Raw genomic sequence first — 12,933 nt, forward strand, 5'->3', positions numbered from 1 at the left:
TCACCAGGTAAATCTCAAGTGATGTGTCCCCAACTAGAGCTACAGTTACCACAACTCGAGGTTAATTATTTCCCATGTGACCACTCCTCACACTATCCTTTAGAACCCACAAACAATGTGGGCTCTATTCCAGCTGCTCTTAACCTGTGGTTCAGAGACCGCTAGGGGTCCACAATGCCTATTCAGGAGGTCTGCAACTGATTGAAAATGTTAAAATTAAACATTATTAACAGATTAATAAAGTGTATATAAATAAAAGTGGAAGTTTTAAAAGATTATGTAAATGTGAAGGAATTTGAAATTAGAGACTAGAAATTCAATTGCTATGTTTAGAGTGATTTGGGGGAGCACAGCAAGTGCATCAAACAGAATATAGCATAGACTATGGCTGGCATCAAATTAATTTAGAAAAGCCTCAACCTGCCCATTAAAATTAAAATTTTGTTTTTTATATATTTGCTTGTGATTTATATAAAATACTTCATCATATTAGTATGATTTGATGAATACTTGTTTCTGTATTTTTGTGCATCGATTTGCAATTCAAATGATTGAAAGTGCTTAGGCCAGGGTTTTTGGATTCCAATGATGACTTATTTGGTGGTCAGCAAATTCCAATAATTCAGTGGGGGTCCCTGGATTCCAGTAATGATTAAGTGGGGGTCCGCAGAAGTCAAAAGTTAACCACTGCTCCATGCCATTTATCATACATGTTACAGTAACATTGCTTGTGCTGTTCAAGTTTTTTCTCTTCTTGTGGTTATTTAAACCAAGGAGCAGAAACTACAAAAATGAGTAGAAGTGAGAAATTGGGTTGTTGGTTGAGGGGGATGTGACTCTACTCAAGTAACAACCATAATACTTGTCAGAGTGAACCACTAAAAGTCACTAAATTAAAAAGTGCTTAACCCTCTTGTATAATAGCACAAAAGAAGACTTACCTTAGAGGCAATGTGTAAAGTATTTATGCAGCACACAAACAGTAATAAAGTGAAAACACAGCACAAGAAAAATCCCACACCAATTTAGAACAAGCATTTGCAATGCAACAGGTCCCACATTTTCTTGAGTTAGAGGTATTGGCATTGTAAATTCAGAACTGGACTTTTCTTGTCATCTAAATTGGCCAACCCTGTCTCATAATTTCATTTTTTCCTGCCATGTTTTGATGGTCACTGGCAGCTACTGATATCATAAATCACATGACCTTGAGGAGAGATGAGAAGATGACTGCACTACCTCGCTTTGTGTAAACATCTGAACAGAAATTGGAAACTAAGGCTGGAAAAGTATTTTATTTTTATTTTTAAAGAATTAAACGCCTTGCAAGCATTCTTGCCTCACATTTCAAGGAGCAGAGCAGCCTGAGTAGATTTATGGCCCCAATAAAGGAGATAATCAATGCCCTGTGAGCAATGTTGCGAGTGCTGGCAGGGAGGGGCCCTGGACAGAGAGACTGGAGATGCCATGTGAGGCTAAGCGAGTTTCACATCATTGCTTCTAGGTTTAGCTACATTCTACCAGAAAGGGTATTTTGTGGCTTTCATGAGCAGTGAACTAAACAACCAGGTGTTTCTTTTGTAAATAAGCTTTTTTAGGAGCCAGAGGTAAACAAGGACAGCACTGGAATAAAGCCAAAACAAATGTCAGCAACATGGGAGGAGATCAGAGGAATGGAATGCTGCAATAAAACGGAGACAGCAACCAGCCTAAAACACCCAGTACCAAAGAAATTACAAAAATAGTCTGTCACAGCAACAGATAAAGAAACCAAAGTGAAATAATGGTCCTTGCTCTGAAACAGAAAAAGAAGGGAAAAAAGGCAGAACTGACTACTAGCGAGCAAGAATTTTTCAAGGACACTGTAACCAACAAATTAAATCACTTTAAGCTATGAGAAGTATACTAAAAGTATACATGAGGTTGAACGCTTACTCTAGACCTAAAAAACATAGTCAAATTTCATAAATTATTTGACACCAAACTAACAAAAATGTAATCAGCAGAACCAGATATATGCAATTTCAAAGATTTAAGGTAAGTATATTGCCTAAAAGCACAAAGCCTTACTTACGGTTATCTGGTTGTGCAAAACCAGGAGAAAGCTACAAGCTCTAGTCACCCATGATGGAGTGTGGGCCGGACACAGGATAGTCCTATTGAAAAGGCTACTTTCTAAAGTCTAGCGCAAAGTGTCCCTGGAGGAGAAGACCACAATGAGCAGGGAAAGTGTTGTGCATGATCGTCTCTGTAGCGCGAAGAGCAGGCTGATAGTTGCTGTATCAGGAAAATACTGGGGTCATCATTGATGGTCTTTGCGGGAGATTCACGCTGGTGGTCACCGTGGGCTGTTGATTCAGTAGCATGAAGTTAAGATCTCATGCTGCTGGTTATCACTAGTGGTCGCTGTAGCATGAAGTGTCATATTCATCAAAGCTTCGCATTGGTGGGTGACGCGATCTTGCCACAAACGGACCAGTGAAGAGACCAAAACTTTAGGATTTCTCCTTTTCTTTTAGGAGGAGCTCAAGTGTGCTTTGACCTGAGAGGCACCTGCTAGGGATCAGGAATTCACTTCAGCAGAGGCCAGAAGGTCCAGTTGCAGCTTATCAGCTGGGCTCCGCCTGCACATCATGGAGGCCTGGATGCCCAGCACTTACCTGAAGCTCAACCCTACCACAACAACATTTCTGTTATTTGCCCAGAACAACAGACAAGAGTATATACCTTGCTCAATGACATGAACCTTGGCAGCCCTTTAAACCCAACCTTTCACTGAATGCCAAGTCACTAGAATTCACCTTTGACACCAACTTCACCCTTAAGGAAACCTCAAGGCAGCCTAGTACCAGCTGTCTCAGAAAACAACTTCAGAACTGCTGTTGAAGCCCTTCTGTTTGCAGCTAGATGGTAGTAAAGACTTGCTACATGACTTCCCATACTCCAGAGTGACACCTATAAGGGCATCCTTCACACCTCAGCAAATCTCATCTAGGGCTAGAAGGAATTTCATCACATCACCTCATCCTGATCGAACTCCATCAGCTTCCCTTGCCGGCCTGTACCATGCTCAAAACCAACACTTGTTACATTATGGTATGTGTATTTGTAAAGTGCATTATCACCTGCTCTGAGCAGGTGTATGTGCATATTCCTATCTATCATTGGAAAAACCAGTTCTTCACCTTCAAGTGGAATTCAAAAATAAGAGGAGTCTCTGATATGGAGTGGTCGGTTTAGGAGAGAACACTTGTCCTCCTGATTTGGTTCTGTGAATCCCTTGTATGTGTGAAAGTAGGTGCCCTGTGGAGTGGAAGTGTCTGGGTGGTTGTTGGAACGAAATACAACTGTTCAGTTAGATGGGGCCTGAGTTGTGTAGTACCTTGAATGTTTTTGTAAGGACTTCATAAAGCTATCATGATCAGCACCCATGGTTATCTTGCAGACGAGTTTACCATCTCTGGTCGTTCTTGACACATTCACAGCCAAGATACTTTTAGACTGTAGACTAAAAAGTGTAAAAAAGACAAAAACAAGGCAGGTGTTCATTTCCGCCTATGCATCCAGGATTGGGATTAACTCTCCCTGTCCATCAGGACAGCCGCAACGTTGTTCCAACATAAGAAAGTCTTCAAGACGCACCTTTTTAAAGAGCACACCACAGTTCATTAACAATCCACAAACCATGTACCTCTGCTATCACTCGTTGACTTTATGCTTGTGGTTCACCCAGTACAACACTCCACTGCCTTTTGAATAGATTTGCTCTATAGAAATACCTCTTACACCCATACATACAGAGTTGAGTGCCAAGGTGCCTAATTTACCTTAATGGCATTTATATTTTTTACGTGCAAGCCTTCTTCATTGCACCATTTTCTGGCTCTACTGATTTCCGCAAAAACTGAGGGCATTTAGGGCCAGATGTAGCAATGTCCGATTTTGCGAATCAGATGCAGTACGGTGTTTCAGACACCGACTGCGAGTCGCTATGGGGTCGCAAAGACCCACCTCATTAATATTAATGAGGTGGGTCGCATTTTGCGACCCCATAGCGAGTCCCTGCACTCACAGGGATGGTGGCCTGCTGAAGTCAGCAGACCTCCATGTCTGTGACTGCTTTTTAAATAAAGCAGTTTTTTTTATTTATTTTGCAGCCCGTTTTCCTTAAAGGAAAACGAGTTGCAAAATAAAAAAAATAACGAAACCATTTGGTTTCGGTTTTTCAGAGTAGGCATTGGCCCTGGACCACTGCCTGTTCTGAAAAACCCTTTTTGGCAACATTCACAAAAGGGAAGGGGTCCCATGGGACCCCTTCCCTTTTCGAATGGGTTACCACCAGTGTGACACTGGTGGTAACTGCGAATTGCTTTGCGACCGCATTTGCGGTCATAAAGCAATTTAGCATAGCGATGCGACTCGCAAATAGGAAGGTGACACCCCTTCCTATTTGCAAGTCGCATTCACAAATTGCGAGTCGGTACCGACTCGCAAATTGTGAATGAGCATCGCATTCGGCATTTTGCATGGTGCAAACTGCGATTTTCGCAGTTTGCACCATGCAAAATGCTTTCTACATCTGGCCCTTAGTAACGAATCTTCATATAGATCGAGCAAGTCTGGAATACAAAAAAAAAAAAAAACAACTTGTAGATGCTTTTATTAAGGTATTGTAAAAACCCGTGCCAGATAAGCTTACCTTGTTTTCCTGCCATTCTAGAACAAAGCTGACAAAAAATCTCAGCGCTCAAATCATTCAGCTGTTTGATTTGCAGGTCGAAGGCCTGAATGCTGCTATATAGCGCGTTTTTCATTTACTAATTGGCATTCATTATAGTTTAAACCAGATCCATTACAATTAGCATATTTTGCAACGCACGGGGCACAGCTTCGAATTCCATGCATATATCATGTTTTTTTATATTGTTGAAGCGCTCTCTTTGAAACGTGCTTCATTCTTTCTTTTTCTAATAATGGAAGGAAACCAATAACATGAATTAAGCGCGTTTCCATGTTTTCGTTCGTGCTTTGTCTGCGCGCGGATGCAGGGATGCTCTGTCACACGATGGATGGCTTGATGTCTTCTTTCAGAGTACACTTATCTGGCCTGCAGCCAGCCTGCAGACTGAAGCAGGAATTTTTCATTGGAATTTCACACTTTAAGATTAGAGGGTTCAACGGATGCCACATGTGTCTCTCGCTGCAGATTAATATTAAAATGTCACTGCCTCGCGATACCATCTACAGGCGGTTTGTCCGTATCTGGCGTGCTCCAGATTCTCTGACACCACTCAGTAATTGACAGATGCCTATCTCGTCTGTCGAGATCTGGGGAGGAAGCACTGCCAGGCTGGTCTGACAAATAGGGATTCTGGGAAGTGAATAATATTTGAAGGCAGCTGGGTCAGGCGCATTACTTTTGGCCTGTTTGTAAAAACGCAAGTACAGACCGTCTGAGGGAAGTCTGGCAGCTGTATAACAGATCCGCCTAGGCGGTATTTCATCCAAATCCATAAGGGTACATCCCTAGTAGTGAAAAAGACGTGCTTAGAAACTCCCACAGGAGTTGTCCAAAAGGCTCAATTTTGGTGGACTGTCAGCGGAATTAAAGCCAAATCTCGGGCGTGGAGGGAGTGGCTATTATTTCCACCTGTGTGGGCGAAGCCATTTTCAAAATCGGAATCAAAAATGATTTATGGGGCCCCCTTCTTTGCTGTGTGAGTTTCCCTTTATTCGAAGTCGTTATTCAGCACGATATATGGTTAATGGTGCATGTATGTATTTATGTGGAATTTGTGTAGTGTAGCTGATCAGTGTACAGCTCAACGCAAGGAGACACTCGCCAAGTGATTTGAGAGGTCGCTGGTTGGTGGACTGTTAGTGTGCCATGATGTAGTGTTATTTAAAGAGGAAAGGGCCCAAGAGAGCCAACCATGTGTTGCCGTCAGAACACCTTTCAGATGGCCTTAGGGCAAGCAGGGGTTACTTGGCCCCATCGTGGAGGTTGTGGACTTTTACTCCTGATGTCCTGGGGCCTGATTTCCTTACGGACTTTGAGCAAATGGGCCAAGTATCCCTTCTGCATTTGACTAGCAGGGTTGGGTGGTCTGAGCAGTCAAAAGCTCTCCCGGGGTAGATGTGGAGACTGTATAGTGAAAACAGGCTGACAACTCAAAATGCACGTAGCAGCAGAAAGGAATCATTGTCCAGCCAAATTTTCACTTTTATGGGAAAAGGGAAGTAGTTAGTTTCTATCGCTCACTAGCACAATGGAAAACTATGGGCCTCATTATGACCCTGGCGGGCGGCGGAGGCCGCCCGCCAGGATCCCGCCCTCCAAATTACCGCGCCGCGGTCAAAAGACCGCAGCGGGTATTACGAGTTTTCCCCTGGGCTGGCGGGCGGTTCCAGTAAAACCGCCCGCCAGCCCAGGGGAAAACGACCTTCCCACGAGGATGCCGGCTCGTAATCGAGCCGGCGGAGTGGGAAGGTGCGACGGGTGCAGTGGCACCCGTCGCGTATTTCAGTGTCTGCAAGGCAGACACTGAAATACTTTTCGGGGCCCTCTTACGGGGGCCCCTGCCGTGCCCATGCCATTGGCATGGGCACGGCAGGGGCCCCCAGGGGCCCCGCGACCCCCCCCTACCGCCATCCTGTTCATGGCGGCTTTCCCGCCATGAACTGGATGGCGGTAGGGGGGGTCAGAATCCTCATGGCTGCGGAGCGCGCTCCGCAGCCATGGAGGATTCCAAAGAGCAGCGGAAAGTCAGCGGGAGACCGCTGACTTTCCGCTTCTGACCGCGGCTGAACCGCCGCGGTCAGAATGCTCATTGGAGCACCGCCAGCCTGTTGGCGGTGCTCCCGTGGTCGGTGGCCCTGGCGGCCACCGGCCGCCAGGGTCAGAATGACCCTCTATGTCATTCGCAAACCATCACGCAATTACCCCTGAAGTCGGGGCTCTAGTGTTTTTTTACAAATACCATGCTCCACTCTGTCCTCATGTTAGTGATAGTAGTTCTTCCCCATTCACTGCTGGTAACATCCAGGGCATGCCCCACTCGTAGTCCAAGTCTGAAGAGTCCACTTTTACTTTAAGTTAAAGTCAACAGTGTTCCAGCACCGCAGCGCTACTAGCAGCAACTTCCCCTATGGCTGAAAGGCCAGAAACCAGTCTTACCCACTTACCTACTGGCTGGCATGAAGCACCTGGAGTTCCTAAGTGTGCCGGTTCGAAATGGGGTCTTTGGTTGGCAGTCAGACTACAACTGCAACACCCTGAGTGAATGTTAGTATCTCGCCCTAAAACGCATGGATTTTTGTACTTTGGTAAGATAAGGTTATTTGCCATTTAGAGAGAGTGGCCATGATCAAGATTTGATAAATACAAGGTGAAATATCACTTTTGTACTGATAAATAGAGTCTTATCGTTCTTAAAAACAACAAAGGTCTGTTGCGAGCGCAAAGTACCTGGTTTGAGTCTAAATTATCTGCACGGGACCACAGAGGAGGAGGTGCGTGCAAAAAGGGGAGGTGTGCATCGGTTTCTCCGGGCGCACACAGACAATGCTTCAATGCTTTTCCATGCAGCAGGGGCTTTGCATAGATTTCCGGCGCGCAGACTTGGATCCTCTTCGGGTTGCAGGGTATTTGGATGCCCTGCGGACGATGCAGAGAAATCCTGTTCATGCAGGACGGAGTCACAGGAGCTGCATCGATTCGGTGGGCGATGCAGGGAAATTTCTGTTGCATGGCAGGTGCTGCATCGATTCCTCTTGCAGGACGTTGGGCTGCGTCGTTCCAGCTTGGCAATGCGTCGATTTAGTGGGCTGCGTTGAAGTTCCGGTCGCAACACTGGCGCTGCATCGACCTCTACTCAGGGAGCTGGGCTGCATCGTTCCAGTTCGGTGTTGCAGTGATTTTCTCACCGCAGGGCAGGCTGTGCGTCAATTCCGGCAGGCTGTGTGTCAATTTTCGCTGTACAAGGACTTCATTGCAGAGAGGAAGTCTTTTTGGCCACGAGACTTCAGTAAACAGGAGGCAAGCTCAATCCAACTGCTTGGAGAGCACTTCTCAGCAAAGCCAGAGGGCAGCAATGCAGCAGGGCAACGGCAAGACAGCAGTCCTTTATAGCAAATTAGTCAGGTGAGTCCTTTGGGCTTCCAGGCAGCTTCGTTTAGCAGGTTGCAGGTTAAAGTTCAGAGTTCCTTTCCCAGTAGGTATCTTGGCAAGAAGTGTCTGAGTTGGTAGGGTCAGAGACCTGGTTTAGATACCCAAATGTGCCTTTGAAGTGAGGGAGACTTCAAAGAGTGGCACAAGGTCCCCTTTCAGTTCCATCCTGTCTGCCAGGGTCCCTGTAGAGTGTTTGGCAGTCCATTGTGTGAGGGCAGGCCACTGTCCTTTGACATGTAACTGTCAAGCCCTCCACCCTCCCAGCCCATTCAGTATGCAGATGTGTGCAGGTGTGACTGAGCATCCTGTGTTTGGGGTTGTCTGAGTGAAATGCACAAGGGAGCTGACAACTAACCTAGCCAGACATGAATTGTAAGGCACAGAAGGATTTAAGTGCAGTGAAATGCTCACTTTCTAAAAGTGGTATTTCTAAAATAGTAATATTAAATCCAACTTCACCAGTCAGCAGGATCTTGTATTACCATTCTGGCCATACTAAATATGACCTTGTTACCCCTTTTAGATCAGAGTCTACTACTGAAACAGTACATGAGGGTAGCCCTAATGCTAGCCTATGAACGGAGCAGGCCTCACAGCAGTGTAAAACGAACTTAGGAGTTTTACACTACCAGGACATGTAAACTACACAGGTGCCTGTCCTGCCTTTTCTCTACATAGCACCCTGCCCTATGGGTTACCTAGGGCCTACCTTAGGGGTGACATATATGTAGAAAAATGGGAGTTCAAGGCTTGGCAAGTACTTTTAAATGCCAAGTCGAATTGGCAGTGAAACTGCACACACAGGCCTTGCAATGGCAGGCCTGAGACATGGTTAAGGGGCTACTTATGTGGGTGGCACAATTAGTACTGTAGGCCCACTAGTAGCATTTAATCTACAGGCCCTGGGCACATGTAGTGCACTTTACTAAGGACTTATAAGTAAATTAAATAAGCCAATTGGGTATGAGCCAATGTCACCACGTTTTAAGGGAGAGAGCATATGCACTTTAGCACTGGTTAGCAGTGGTAAAGTGTGCAGAGTCCCAAAACCAGCAAAAACAGTATCAAAAAAGTCGAAGGAAGCAGGTAAAAAGTTAGTGGTGACCACCCTAAGGCTGTCAGGTCTCACAATGCTATCCATGGGAGCTCACAGCAGCTGAGTTCTGGTGAGTTAGCAGCACGCAGCCCAGACAGCTACACTCAGTGGGTGCAGAATCTCGCACACTCGAAGCAATAGGAGGCTGTCTGTGGCTCCTCCTGTAGGGTATGTGATCAGTTCTTCTGGCAGTGGGGGTTGGTTGTGATGATCCTGTCATGGGTCCTTCTCCTAGGCAATGATATGCAGGTGCTCCTGCAGTGTACTCATTTCGCTGGTGGAAGATGCCAGATCAGGTTGAATCAACTGATGCTCTCGGTGATCCCCTCAGGCATACCGGGTCATCACCCACGACCACAGAAGGGTACAGCCCTTACTGCATGGCTGTCCTTTTTGCACTGCAGCCCATCCTGGCATACTGGATCACCACTCGCTGCGGCCTTACTGCATGGCAGTATCCTTCACGAAGACCCATCCTGGAATACAGGGTCACCAACTTGAGAATACCCATGAGCTCTGCCCCGATCGGTACAGCACAACACACAGCTCAATTTGCGGGGCCTCTCCTGGCAACAGGGTGTCACAGACTCTGTCCTGCTCACAGACCATGACACGATCAGTGCAGAAGCCATTTCCTCACTGCTTGCACATGGAATCCATTCAGCAGGTTTCCCCAATGGATCTTACTCCCTCAAATGCTCTCCTCTTCCTCACAGGGCACACTGGTCTTGGCAAGCAAGCAGGTGCTGGTGGTTTACGGTAAGTGGTCTCAGATTTCCAGAGTGATGTCCTCTCACCCAGCAAAGAGATTAACAGGCATTGGTCCCCAGTCGTGGTCACAGGTAGAAGTCTTGCAGAGCTTCCATTCCTCACACAGCCCGTCTGGCTGCTTGACAGGTGACATTTTTTGGGGTCTCAAATGCCCCTTCTTATAGTCCATTCCCAGGCACCGAATGTGATTTAGGGTCTAAGTCTTTGAGGTTTTATTTTGGGATTGTTCTTCTTTTGAAGGCTCCACACTTCTGCTCCCTCTTCCTCTTGTAAAGCAGTCTGTCACAACAAGAGTGTCTCCAAAGCAGGGAGCAACACAACACATGCCATGGAAGTGACTAGACATCACACCTCGATGTCAGCCACAGTGAGATGTGCATCGAAAGGTTAGCCCAGGGGCCCCAGCTCTACTATTTTTGATTCTCTTATCAGCTTTATCTCATTCCTGAGATGTGCCAATGCCCCAGCTTTATGCCCTCTCACTGAGACAAAGAGCACTCTTTGAAGTGTACAGGGGATGTCTAGCACTCCCCACCCCACACCCCAGTGTATGTCCCATGCAGCTTACAGGAATGCAGCAACACACAAATATGTTTGAAGGGATGTCTCTACCTTCTCTCCATGTTTCTCCATGCAAGGCTGGGTCTCCCAAAATGGAACCCAGGACCCATCATATACTGTACCATCCACAGGCAAAAATACACCTAGAGCATTTTTGCAGCATACACAGAAACTAGAAAGTACTGTATCCTTCATGTAATGTACCACTTATAGGCACATGCATATCCAGTACACGCATTTATCTTGCACGCACTGCACAGCACTACATCCTTCAGGTATTGTACCACTCATAGGCACATATACATCCAGCACATCCATTCACCATGCACCCACTGCTCAATACTGCACTATATCTGTATTGTATCTTTCCCAGGCACACATACACCCGGTACAGATGTACCACTTTTGTGCTGCGCATCACTTCACACCAAACTGTTGAAGGCCAAGGGTGAGTTAAACACACAGCAGCAGAACTTAAAAAATGAGTGAGCCTGGAGGCCTCAATCCAGTGACAGGTTAAAAATGGCCTGTTCATGCCTACTGGTCAATACACGGTATGCTACGGCCACCACACTCATATTGCTTAACTCCTGGTGAAGGTACTTACCTGTCCACAAGACCACAGTTCATTAGACAGTCCTATGTCAAGGTGCACATGCATGATCTGTGTTTGCCTGTAACAACACAAATCATCATTAGGGATCCAGACATCCTTACAGTAGGGTATTTAGTGGAAGGGCGCACATCCATGACTATGCAGAGGACTTTTCAATTTCAACAGTTGCCATTGATGGTCAAGGGTGGATAAGGTCAATTCAAGTCTACTATTAATTTAGTGAATTGACATCCACGACAACATGGAACTGATACCCATACCTGAACCATGCCTATGAACACCAATAGCTGCAGAAAATTACAGTCATTTCCATTGTTCAAATATTTCTCAACCATGCATCAAGAATAGCTCTTACCTATTGAGTCAGTGGAATTCAAAAGTATTGTATCACAAATTACATGATATGTTTATTTAGGTGGGCCTCTTGGTTCCTCTCTGTTACTCTTTCTCTGTTTTCTATTTTGAGCCACTTTCTCCAGGCTTTCCATGTTAGATCTCTTATGATGTCCTTTGTTTTACTTCACTGCCTCTGTTACTTCTCCTCTTGCTTCCACTGCTAGCTCCTTCCCTCCTTGTTCCCTCTCTCAGCAATCTCCTCATTCTTTCTCTAACCCCAACTCTACACAGCCTTCTCACATTTGCTTTCCTTCACCACTTTTCTTTCTACCTTCTTTTAATACAGTTTTTGCTGCGTCATGATTTCTCTGGCCTTTTGTTTGAGGCGGCACTTTCTGGTTGGTTGCGGTGAGGCCGGCACTTTCTGGTTGGCTGCGGTGAGGCCCTAGCCAGGCAGAACCTACCACTCCTGTCAGGGGTGGGTGATTAAACTCACTGTATAACCTGCGCTCACCCTGGGGTAGCTTGGCACAGAGCAGTCAGGCTTATCACGGGGGTAATGTGTAAAGCATTGGCACAGCACTACCAAACAGTAAATACAATGAGCATCACAAAAGAGACTTCACACGAGCTGTATGTAAGTGAAGTTTGTATTCAACATACACATTAGGTAACACAACATGAACATCATGTAAATCTGGACATAAATCACATTTGAAAAGATCACTAGCAGTTCTAGGCCCAACTGTGTTAAAATGACATTAGCAGTATGCACATATGAGAGAAATAATTATTTCCCTCCTAGCACCCTCATGCGATGCAAACACGCTGTCAGCTCGAAACCCACCCTAGCGATTTCCCCAGTTCAATGTCACACAGTACTAGGATGCACCCCGGTTCACAACAATAGCAGCAATGTGTACATACAGAGAACAGCAGTACTTTTAGATAGTTCTTCGGCCTAGGCTGTACAGATAAAATCCAATGTCAGCAGTGATAGTCCTCAGATAAAGACACAACGTGTACGCCACATCTCCGTATCGTGTAGTCTGTCACAGGCAGTCACTCCCACTCACTCACTCAGAAAAGCTACCCGGTGCTATGGATATCAGATAGGGAAGTCTATCACACACTCACTCACACTCGCTCCAAGCAACCTAATGCGTGCACTGATATCCGACAGGCTAGTGGTCACTGCACTTGCCTTGGTTCCAAACCTTCCTCCACTCTTCAACCAGTTCCTACCACCCCACCCCTTTACAAGTTGGAGATGATAGCACCCTTTCCCAGGATACTAGGCCACTCACTGCCAGAGTTACACTTATTCAGGATCCCCGGGCAAAGGTGGTGGGAAGAAAAGAGATAACGGCTGATCAGGCATTA

The 12,933-nt window shown here is 45.9% G+C and overlaps 1 protein-coding gene across 2 annotated transcripts in view; it reads left to right on the plus strand.

The window, feature by feature from the left end:
- NELL1 (neural EGFL like 1) overlaps positions 1–12,933 on the plus strand; it is a 3,335,977-nt gene that overhangs the window by 929,190 nt on the left and 2,393,854 nt on the right. The gene's annotated exons all lie outside the window — the stretch shown is intronic.

This window comes from Pleurodeles waltl, chromosome 3_1, assembly GCF_031143425.1.
Source record: "Pleurodeles waltl isolate 20211129_DDA chromosome 3_1, aPleWal1.hap1.20221129, whole genome shotgun sequence".
In the NCBI taxonomy this organism is placed as follows: domain Eukaryota; kingdom Metazoa; phylum Chordata; class Amphibia; order Caudata; family Salamandridae; genus Pleurodeles; species Pleurodeles waltl.